Source organism: Jaculus jaculus, chromosome 15 (genome assembly GCF_020740685.1).
Source record: "Jaculus jaculus isolate mJacJac1 chromosome 15, mJacJac1.mat.Y.cur, whole genome shotgun sequence".
In the NCBI taxonomy this organism is placed as follows: domain Eukaryota; kingdom Metazoa; phylum Chordata; class Mammalia; order Rodentia; family Dipodidae; genus Jaculus; species Jaculus jaculus.
In genome coordinates, this window is record NC_059116.1 from 32,898,854 (window position 1) to 32,910,723 (window position 11,870).

At 42.8% G+C, this 11,870-nt stretch overlaps 1 pseudogene; it reads left to right on the top strand.

Annotated features, from left to right (window-relative positions):
* The first annotated feature begins 7,653 nt into the window (after positions 1-7,653).
* LOC101614854 lies at positions 7,654-7,940 on the top strand (annotated as a pseudogene).
* Positions 7,941-11,870: the final 3,930 nt, after the last annotated feature.

Here is an 11,870-nt window from a genome sequence, read left to right on the forward strand (position 1 = left end):
CATCAAATAACTAAACTATTTTTTCTCAAGTTTTTTTTCACATAAATAGAGAACAATCTCCTCAAATCTTTCTCTGAAGCTAGCATCACCCTAATACCAAAACCAGACTGAGATACAACAAGAAAACTATCGAACTGTATTCCTGATAAACTTAAATGTAAAAAGCCTGATCAAAATCCTCACAAACCAAATTCAATAACACATCTAAAGCATTATCCACATCAATCAAGCACGCTTCAACCCAGAAATGCAGGAATTGTCCAACATATTGAAATCAATTAATGTAATAAACTTAAACACCAGAAACACATGATCATTTCAATATACAGACAAGGCTTTTCACAAAATGCAACATCACTTCATGATCAAGAAGCTGGATAGACTAGGCATGGAGGGTTTATATCTCAACATAATAAAGGCTATATGAAAAGCACCTAAAGCCCAAATCATACTTAATGGGCAAAGACTCAAGAAGTTCCCATTAAGATCAGGAAAAGGTAAGAGTGCCCACTCTCACCACTGCTTGTCAACATAGTACTAGAAATCCTAGTCAAAGCATGAGACAGAGAAACATAAAAGAAATACAAATTGGAAAGGAAGAAGTCAAGCGCACTTTACATGAGCCTATACATAAGTGACCTGAAAGAATCTACCATAAAACTAGTAAAGCTGATACGTTACTTCAGCAAAGTAGCAGAATACAAAAATCAACACACAAAATCCAGTAGCCTTCCTACATGCAAAAGGCAAATATAAAAAGAAAGAAATCAGTGAGGCTGTCCCATTTTTCAATAGCCACGAAAAAATTTAAATCCTTGGAAAAATATGAACCGATGATGTGAGAGACCTATATGCTGAAAAGATAAATATACTCAAGAAGCTAATTGAGGAGGACATGAGAAGATGGAAAGACCTCCCATGCTCATGGATAGGTAGAATTAATATTGTGAAAAATGGCAATTCTACCAAAAGCAATACACAGATTCAACACGATACCAATAAAAATCACATTATCATTCTTCACAGAGGTATGTAAAATAATATCAAAATTTGTAGAAAATGAAACTAGACACACACTACAAACCATGCACAGAAATCAACCCCAAGCTGGACATGGGGGCACACACCATTAATACTAGCACTTTGGAGGCAGAGGCAGGAAGATCATAGTGAGTTCAAGAGCACCCTGAGACTACTGAGTGGATTCCGGATCAGCCTGGGTGAGAGCAAGACCATACCTCAAAAAAAGTTGTATATATATCTATATATATATTCCTCAACTCCAAATGGATTTAAAGCCTCAATATAAGACCTGAAACTCTTAAATGACTGGAAGAAAAAATAGGGAAAGCTTTCCATGGTATAGGAATGGGGAAGGACTTCCTAAACAATTCCCTAGTAGCCGAGGAAATTAAATAATCATTCAACCAATGGGATCTGATGAAGCTAGTAAGTTTTTGTACATATAAACATACCATAAACAGAGCCAACAGACTACCCACAGAATGGGAGAAAACAGTTGCCAGCTACACCACTGACAGAAGCCTAATATCTAGACTCTACTCTACACAGAACTCAAAAACCTAAGCAATAAGAACTCAAACAATCCACTCAAAATATGGAGCACAGAATTGAGAAATACAAATGGCTGACACTTACCTAAGAAAATATTCAACATCTTGAACCATCAGGTCAATAACTAAACTAAAACAACTATGAGATTCCACCTTATCCCAGTCAAGATGGCAATTATTTAAAAATCAAATGAGGGTTGGCAAGATGTCTTAGTGGTTAAGGTGCTAACCTGCAAAGCCTAAGAACCCAGGTTCAATTCCCCAGTATACCCATATAGTCCAGATGCACATGGTGGTACATGCATCTGAAGTTTGTTTGCAGTGGCTAGAAGCTCTGACATGCCTATTCTCTCCCTCCTCCTTCTCTAATAAATAATTAAAAATAAAATATTTTTTAAATCAATGAGGGCTGAAGAGATGGTGTAGTGGCTAAGGCACTTGTCTGTGAAGCTTAAGGATTCATGTTCAACTCCCCAGGTCCCACATAAACTAGAGGCACAAGGTGACATCAGTGCACAAGTCTACACATGCACTCAAGGGAATGCACATGTCTGGAGTTTGATTACAGTGGCTTGAGGCTCTGGCACACCAATTCTCTCTTTCTCTCTCTCTCTCTCTCTCTCCTTCCCTCAGTCACACTCTCTCACATTAAAAAAAAAGGAACAAGTCTGTCAGGTTTGTCTCAAAAAAAAAAAAATCAACTACAACAATTATTGGCAAGGATGTGGTAAGTAAACTTGTACAACCACTACGGAAATCAATATGAAGAATCCTGAAAAAGATGAAAATAGAGATACTAACTGACCCAGCTATTCCTCTACTGGGCATCTACCCTAGAAGATCCACTCTCCACTGCAGACTTATTGGCTCAACCATGTTGATAGCTGCTCAATTCACAATAGCTAAGAACTGGAATCAGCCCATCATTTGATGAATGGATAATGAAGATGTGGTCCATATGCATGATGGAATTCTACTCAGCACTAAGGAAAAACGATAGAATGAAATTTGTAGGAAAAGTCACAGAAAGACCAATGACACAAGTTCTTTCTCATCTGTGGTTCGTAACCTGGAACAACTTGAGTTGCAGGCATACCTAACAGGCAACTCAAGGGACAGATAATAGGAACTGAAGGGTTTGGGGGAGGGAAATCAGAGTGGTGGGAGGCACATGCGAAACTAAATTCAAAAGAATTAGTACCATAGAAACCTTCCTCCTGGATAGCAGACTAAAAGATATAACTCTTTTCTAAATATTTTATTTTTATTTGTTTTTTTGACAGATAGAGAGAATGGGTGTGCCAGGGCCTCCAGCCACTGCAAACAAATTCTAGACACATGTGCCCCCTTGTGCATTTGGCTAACACGGGTCCTAGAGAATTGAACCTAGGTCCTTTGGCTTTGAAGGCAGATGCCTTAACCACTAAGCCATTCCTCCAGCCCTATAAGATATAACTCTTAATAGGAGTATAGTGAGTTCCTCTGGTAAGGAGGGTCCTAGAGAGGGTGAGATAAAGCCTAACCCTAAAACTTTGGCTCTGGCTTGTAACTCCTAGCACCAGAAATTGGTTACAATCCACATTAAGCTGTTGAATAGAGAGACCTATGAGGTCCTCAAAACAAGACAGTCTTCTGTCAAAGCACTGGATTACCCACCTGATGTAAAAATGTAAGACCCTATTGTTGAAGATACAACATGATGATGACATAGAACATCAAGAGATCTGGCTGGAATTTGGGAGGGAGCCAGTTCTGCCTATGTAGTGCTGGGAAGGGCTACATGAGCTACTGGGGAAAATGTCCAACAACATTTTGAGCAATCAGGGAACACTGCTATTCAAAGCAACCAGCCTTTATGAGATGTACACACCTGTGCAATAGTGTTACCCAGCCTAAGTGGGTAACCAATGGCTTTGTACTTGGTTATGAGATCAGCTCAATGGAAAGGAACCCACAGCTTGAACTGGCAACTGAGTCCGAATCCTATGGCAACCAAGATTATGGTCTTCAATGAGAAACTTCCACTAGTTTTGGGCCAAAAGAGGGGCTACATCCATCAAAATATCTCTAAATTAACGAAGCTTATCCCCTTTAACTTATTGTGATCTCATTCTCTGTCGGAGAATCTTTCTTTTTGAGAAGGCAGCAAGAACTGAGCACAACCAAAATCTATCAAAAGGACAAGAGAAGCTAGCTGACTCCCTGGCAGGAAACGAACCAACCCTCACACATCAACCAGCGTCCAGGTGAAACCGCGGAGGAACTGGTGAGATGAGCAAGGGTGCTGCTTCCACGGTGAGCCTGACCACCTGCACCAGTGATGGAGACAGACACTGAGGATGTTCAAAATGTGCCAAAGCAGAAATCCAGAAGCTGCGGAGAGCTCAACACTAGAGTAGACTTAAAGCACATCCACCGTGGCTCAGGGAATTTTGAGGAAGAGGGGGCAGAAAGATTGTAAGAGCCACAGGGTGGAGAGGAATATCTAGAGACATTGTCAAAACCCCCACCCCACCCATAATAGCTGACTGCTGAACTCACAACTCGAGACCCACAGCCCCATGGTGAATACCCTGATGCCACTGAGGAGGACCGTCAGAGGAATGGGAGCACCAAGGAGGGAATTGCTGGTACCAACATATGATGTGTCCACATAAAGATTCTACTTAATAAAAAATAATAAATAAAGCTTTTGGAAACCTACAAGGCCACCAAGTGAGCCATTCCGACTCCTGCTCAACATTTTCCCTGCCAGAACACTTCTCCATCTTCAAAACATTTCTGAATGTTCACTTTATGCCTCAGCCCAGGCCCAAGAGCCTTCTCTGGGCAGCCCTAGCCAGGTTGGGTACCCACCTCTGTGCCCCATAGGTAACCTCCATCTAGGACATGGGGTCATGGTAGACCACTGTTAGCTTAGTCATTTGACTTCTAGTCTAGAAGCTTCCTGAGGGCAGGAACTATATCCTATTTGTCACTATACCTCAGATTGCATATGGGTATATAACCACACTAGCACTCATGACCTGAGTGTATTCTACGGGTTGGACTTACACTGAGCATTCTGGGGGGATCTCTCTCTCCAAATCTCATTTGTCTGCTTACAACATAGTGGGAATTAGCCCCATTTCATGGACATGGAGACTGAGGCTTAAAGTAGCTTTCTTCAGAGTTACACAGCTTTACTCCATAAAGCAGAGATTCTGAATCCTAAGCTCTTTCTCCTGGCCATCAGATTAGTGTTTCTCAAAGTGGTGTCCCTGACCCATCAGAGCCAGCACCACGGCGGGGGTGGGGGGGACAACTTGGGACAATGCATGTACTTAGCTCCACCGCCTAGTAATTTGCAACCTGTAGACATGCTGGCCAGAAGTCTGCATGGACCAGCCCTCAGGAGACTTTGATGCATACCATATTTGTTGAATGAATGTTAGCCCTATCACATTTGGAAACCCAAGTTCCTTCTCTATTGAGTTAAGGCACACACTCACTGTAGATTGCAGGTGTCAACCAAGGTCGAAATAAACTAACCAGCAAAAGTTATCACTTCTCAGCTCACAGCTTCCAGCTTACACCAAAAGCACAAAGACGAATTATCTACTGTAGACTAATGGGTGTGATTGTCTCCCAGAGATAAGAATGAAAATATCTCGAGCACATTTCTGCCAACCTCCTTTGGGAAAACAAATGTGGCCACAGCCAGGAAATTCTGGTCTTCTCCGGTGAGGAAGCATCCGACAAACCAGTAAATGCAGCCAGCTTTCTCAGCCAAGGAGGAAGAAATAACTATCATATCTAAAGAGTGTTGCGAATGACACCAGTCCCTTGCCCAGATTCCCCATACCAGCAGGTGCCCCCAGCCCACAGCTGCGGTAAATATTGGATGCTAACAGCTTACAACCACCTTCTTCTATGGACAGTTGGTACCAGATGAATGAAAGCTGCCTCTCCTGGGAAATCACTACCCCCAAGCCACCAGAGCAGCCCAAGGCCAACAACTTATTAACACAGAAGCACAGAAGACCAGATCTATGACACAAGTCAGTACCAGCTCAGAGACATACTTAGTGCCCAGAACTCTGTACCTGGTCAGGGTGAAAAGCAGATGACTCTCTGGGCTATTTGGCTTATACAATCTTGCTTTTCTTACTGCCTAGGAAGTCAATCTCCACTATTAACTTGATTGAATCAGGAAACACTTAAGGCACTAAGAGGCACACATTTGGGTGTATCTGAGAGAAGAACCATCCTGAATGTGAGTGGCAACCTCCCCATGGGCTTGCATCACAGACTGAATAAAAACTGGAAAAGGAAAAAGCCCTGTGCGTGCCAGAAGTGTCTCTCTCTCTCCCTCTCCCTGTCTCTCTATCTCTCTCTCTCATGATCCACCCAGATGCAATCACACAACCTCCCGCCATCACACCCATAAACCAATTTGCCACCGTGCCTTGCCTCCCATGATAGACTTTATCCCAAGAACCAAGAGTCAAAATAAACCTTTGCTCACTTAAAAAAAAAAAAGTGATGGGGGGGCACTGGGACTGGGGAGATAGCAGGTAAGAGTGCTTGCAATCATGAGACCTGAGAGGTCCTGATTCTTCCTGAGTTCAAGTCTTCATGGCCCATGTAAACAGCTAGGCATGCCACCCAAGCCTGTAATCGCAGTTCTGTGGGAAGGGGGAAACAGAGAACCACTGAGCCATAGGAAGAAAGCTGATGTTCTCCTCTGGCCTCTGCTGTGCATGGGTGCATGCATCTGCCTGCACACACATGTGCATCTGCTCACACATGTGTGTACACCATACCACACGTACTATATACACACTGGGCACATAGCTCAGTGGTAAAATCTTGGCTAGTATGTTCAAAGCCTTGAGTTCAATCCCAAGTACCTATCCAAAAGAATGAGAAGTGAAGAATTTGAGGAAGAAAGATACATGGTTCTAGAAAATTCTGACTCGTTTGAGACCTGCAGAGGAAAGAAAGAAAGAGAAAGAGAGAGAGAGAGAGAGAAAGAGAGAGAGAAAGAAAGAGAGAAAGAAAGAAAGAAAAAAGCAAGCAAAAAAGGACGACACCGATGCCTAAGGACAGCTTCTCTCGGTTTCATGTGACGCCAATCCTTCAGAAAAACCAGGCACACTCACAGCCTGTGTTTATGGAATGTGGTTAGTGTGGGCGAGAGAGATGAAAGGAAGAGGGACTCTGTTTCCTGTCTGGAAAGAAATGTTTTTGGTTTGAGAAACAAAAAGAGTTCCACGGGGTTGAGGAAATGGCTCAGCCACTGAAGATGCTTGCTTGCAAAGCCTGTAAGCCAGAATTCAATACACGAGCACCCAGATAAAGCCGGATCCGAAGTCGCTCTTGCAAATGTGATGCCAACATGCCTAGGGCAATGAGTGGTGGAGCCAGGAGACTCTGCTGCTCACAGGTCAGCCAGTCTTTGCAGTGGGACAGTTTACGTGCAGCGACAAGGGACCTTGTCTCAAAGAAGGTGGAGCACACACACCTGGAGGTTCTCCTTTGACCTCCACATATGCACCTGTAACATGCACACTACACCCCCACCTCCCCCCCCAACATACACACAAATAAATAATATATTTTTAAAAGAACTATGCTTGGACAAACGCTACTATAAACTTATCCCATGGAACTGGAAATGATTTTGTTAAGCAAAGTAATCCGGACAGAGAAAGACAAATGTTACGTGCTTTCTCCCATATGTGGTTCCTATATCTTTGTTTTTACATGTGTGCATATTTGTGGGGAGCTATGAAAATAGGGGAGAGGTCCTAAGGCGCAGTGGAAGGTAATGAAGACAGAGGGTAGCAGAATACAGGTGACATGAGAGCAGAAGCGGGGCTGCTGGGTTAAAAAAGAAGGACGGCAGGAGAGGGACAGGAAGGGGACCCAGAGGGTGGTGGTGTTGGGGGAGGAGGATCGGTAAAACAAAGTTTATTGAAAATGCCACAGAGGCTCCTTTTCTTGCCACCCCTGGTGCTGCTTGTGTGACGTGGACCATTGATGCAGACCTGGCACCTCTTCTGTGAAGCGACAAATGAGGAGATCCCGGCTCACCATGGCCCTCGAGAAACCCAAGGAAGGAGTCAAGACTGAGAACAACGATTGTATTAATTTGAAGGTTGCAGGACAGGATGGTTCTTTGGTGCAGCTGAAGATGAAGAGGCATATACCACTTAGTAAACTACTGAAAGCCTATTGTGAATGACAGGGTTTGTCAATGAGGCAGATCAGATTCTGATTTGAGGGGCAGTCCATCAATGAGACAGACACAGTGCACAGTTGGAACTGGAAAATGAAGATACAATTGATGGATTCCAGCAAAAGACAGGAGGTGTCCCCTAAAAAAAGAACCTGCTACTTTACTCCAGATTTTATTATAGACCGAGAACACATTCTCAATTAGAAAATTGCAATTTGGGAGATTTCCGGTTAAGATGGCAGTGTAGGAACCATGCCAAAGCAGCAGAAGGGAGGGGGAGAAAAAAAGCCCAGCAAAATACACTCTTCTACTAAAAAGTGAGGTGTGTAAGAAACTACCTACAGCAGCAGAGAAGTAGAAGAGATCCAGAGCATCCAGAGCCCACATAGGCAGGCAGAAGCAGCTCCAGCAGCTGCGGCACCAGGTCCACAGGGCCACAACTGCAAAGCTCAGCTTGAGCTGCAGGAAAAGCTAGGAGAGGGGATTTTCCACTCACAAGGGAGCTCTTCACAAACTCAAGGAACATGAAGGGAGGACTGCAGTGAACAATGGAGGAGCAGATCACAAGATGGAGGATCACGTGGATAAGCGAGAGAACTAGAACCACCATCCACAGCCTCCCCTCCCCCACTGCCAGCGCAAGCACCAGCAAGCACCAGAGACCAGGGGAAGGGAGCTCACAACACCCAGCACTGGCGACCAGAGCAGCGACCCAATGGCACGGCCAGTCTACTTGAAGCCACAGTGCACCAAAGAGGGACCCAAGCAGGAGTGCAGCATAACTGAAACCAAAATCTCCCAAAGGTAACTGGGATTACACACAGAGTATGAAATCAGAGAATGAAATCAGAGTATGAAACCAGAGAATCACTCCCATTCAAAATTGTATCAAAAAATAAATAAATAAAGTACTTTGGGATAAACCAATCAAGGAAGTGAAGGATCTCTACACTGAAAACTTTAAAACACTCAAGTGAGAAAATGCAGAAGACACAAGGAAATGGAAAAACATCCCTTGTTCCTGGATTGAAAGAATAAATATTATGAAAATGGCAATCTTACCAAAAGCAATATACACATTTAATGCAATACCCATCAAAATTCCAATGGCATTCTTCACAGAAATAGAAAAAACAATTCAAAAATTTATTTGGAATCACAAAAAGTCTCGAATATCTAAAACAATACTGAGCAACAAAAATAAGGCTGGTGGTCACACCATACCTGATTTTAACCTATACTACAGAGCTACAGTAACAAAAACAGCATGGTACTGGCACAAAACCAAACATGTAGATCAATGGAACAGAATAGAGGACCCAGATGTAAGTCTGAGTAGCTACAGCCACCTGATTTTCGATGAGAATGCCAAAAATATTCATTGGAGAAAAGACAGCCTCTTCAGCAAATGGTGCTGGGAAAAATGGACATATATCTGTAGAAGTATGAAAATAGATTCTCTCTCTCTCTCCATGCACAAGAATTAAGTCCAAATGGATTAAAGACCTTAACATCAGACCTGAAATTCTGAAACTGTTAGAGGAAAAAGTAGGGGAAACCCTTCAACATATTGGTCTTGGCAAAGGCTTTCTAAATATAACCCCAATTGCTCAGGTAATCAACAGATTAACTGCTGGGACCTCATGAAATTACAGAGAATTTGTATGGGAAAGAACAGTGTGAGTAAAGCAAAGAGGCAACCTAAAGAATGGGAAAAAATCTGCCAGCTCTACATCTGATAGAGGATTAATATCTAGAATAGACAAAGAACTCAAAAACTTAATAAGAAATCAAACAAGCCAATTAAAAATCTAAATAGGGGGCTGGAGAGATGGCTTAGCAGTTAAGGCCTTTGCCTGCAAAGCCAAAAGATCCTGGTTCGATTCTCCAGGACCCACGTAACCCAGATGCACAAAGTGGTGCATGCACCTGGAGTCCTATTTGCAGTGGCTGGAGGATCTGACACACTCATTCTCTACCTTTCTTTCTCTGCCTCTTTCTCTCTCTCTCAAATAAATAAATTAATTAAATATTTTTTAAAAAAACTAAATAGGGAGTTCTCAAAAGAAGAAATACCGATGGCATATAAGCATCTAAAAAAAATGTTCTACATCCCTAGTCATCAGGTAAATGCAGATTAAAACTACATTGAGATTCCATCTCACTCCTGTCAGATTTACTACCATCATGAAAACAAATGACCATAAATGCTGGTGAGGATGTGGCAAAAGAGGAACCCTTCTACACTGTTGGTGGCAATGCAACCTGGTCCAGCCATTGTGGAAAACAGTGTAGAGGTTCCTAAGACAGCTAAAAATAGATCTACCATATGACCCAGCTATAGCACTCCTAGGCATATATCCCAAGGACTCATCTCATTACCTTAGCGATACTTGTTCAACCATGTTTATTGCTACTCAATTCACAATAGCTGGGAAATGGAACCAGCCTAGATGTCCCTCAACTGATGAGTGGATAATGAAGATATGGTACATTTATACAATGGAGTTCTGCTCAGCAGTAAAGGAAAATGAAGTTATGAAATTTGCAGGAAAATGGATGGATCTGGAAAGGATAATACTGAGATAACCCAGGCCCAGAAAGCCAAGTGTCGCATGTTCTCTCTCATATGTGGATCCTAGCTACAGATGATTGGACTTCTGTGTGAGTAGGAAGAAAACTCAGTAGCAAAGGCCAGTAAACTAGAAAAGAGATATAAAGGGAAGAGGAAGGAAGGGAGGGGGTACTTAATAGGTATTGTATATATGTAAGTACAAGAATAGATCAATGTGGGTGAAAAGGCTCAAGTGAGGTCAGGGGAAGAGATTGAGTAAAGGAAAAGTGTTGGGAAGACTAATCAAAATCTAAGAGGATATAAATAAATCATATGAAAACCTGGTCAGTGTTCCATTGGGCAATGGAACACTCAGGAGCCATAGATTGTTGATAGAAAATTTTTAGTGCCAGGGATGAGATACCTTCCAGTGAGTTGTTGGTCAGGGAGGTCCCTGATGCCCCCAAAACATTACAGGCCATTGCCAAGGCCCTTGGTTTCCCACCAGGAATAGATGGGAAGACCCTATTGCTGAAGACTCCACATACTTGGACTGCATGGACACTGAGAAATCCTGCTAGAACTGAGATGATAACCTCCTCCATGTAGACCAGCTGACCGAAAGCTAGAAGAAGCCATTCTGCATGCAGTTCAATGGGAGAAAGAGAAATCACCAGTGAAGATACTCAACAGCGGACACTTCAAGCCTTATAATTGGCCGGCCAGGCTAAATGAGCCAACAGGTGCAATAGTGGCATGACTGTCATGGTGGAAACCAACTGCCCTCTATTTGGACTGGAGGCCCACTCCATGGGAGGAAATACATTCCTAATACTGAAAACTTAAAACAGGGATAGTCATGAGCCCTAGGGGTGTAACATCTGCTGATGTCTGGATAAATGTATATACTATGCTCATCAAACTGCCCAGTAAGCACTTCTCTTAATGCTCATACCCTTATATTAATGCTACTCTCACTTTTGGTAGAGAATCTTCTCTTTTCAGATAGCAATGACTTTGGGATGACTCAGAAGGCATCATGGTGCTGGAAAGAAGTGACAGAGGTGTGCTCAGCACTGCAATATCTCTATCACAACTTCCAAGGCTCAGGGTCTATTGTGGAAGAGGTGGCAGAAAGAATGTAAGAGCCAAAGGAAGGGTAGGACTCCTTACGTGCTCCCCCAAGACACAAAATGGCCTGGATATCCATGACCTTACAGTGCCTGACACTACCTACACAAGACCATCATAATAGGAAGAAAAGATCATGACATCAAAATAAAAGAGAGTCTGATTGAGAGGGGCAGGGGATATGATGGAGAATGGAGTTTCAAAGGGAAAGTGGCGGAGGGGAGGGCATTACCATGGGATATTTTTTATAATCATGGAAGTTGTTAATAAACAAAATTGAAGGAAAAACAACAACAACAAAAAAGAAAATTGCAATTTGGTTCCATCACATCCTGACTATTACAGTACAGTTTTCTCTATTCTTTCATTATCCCCTTCCCTATTCCTT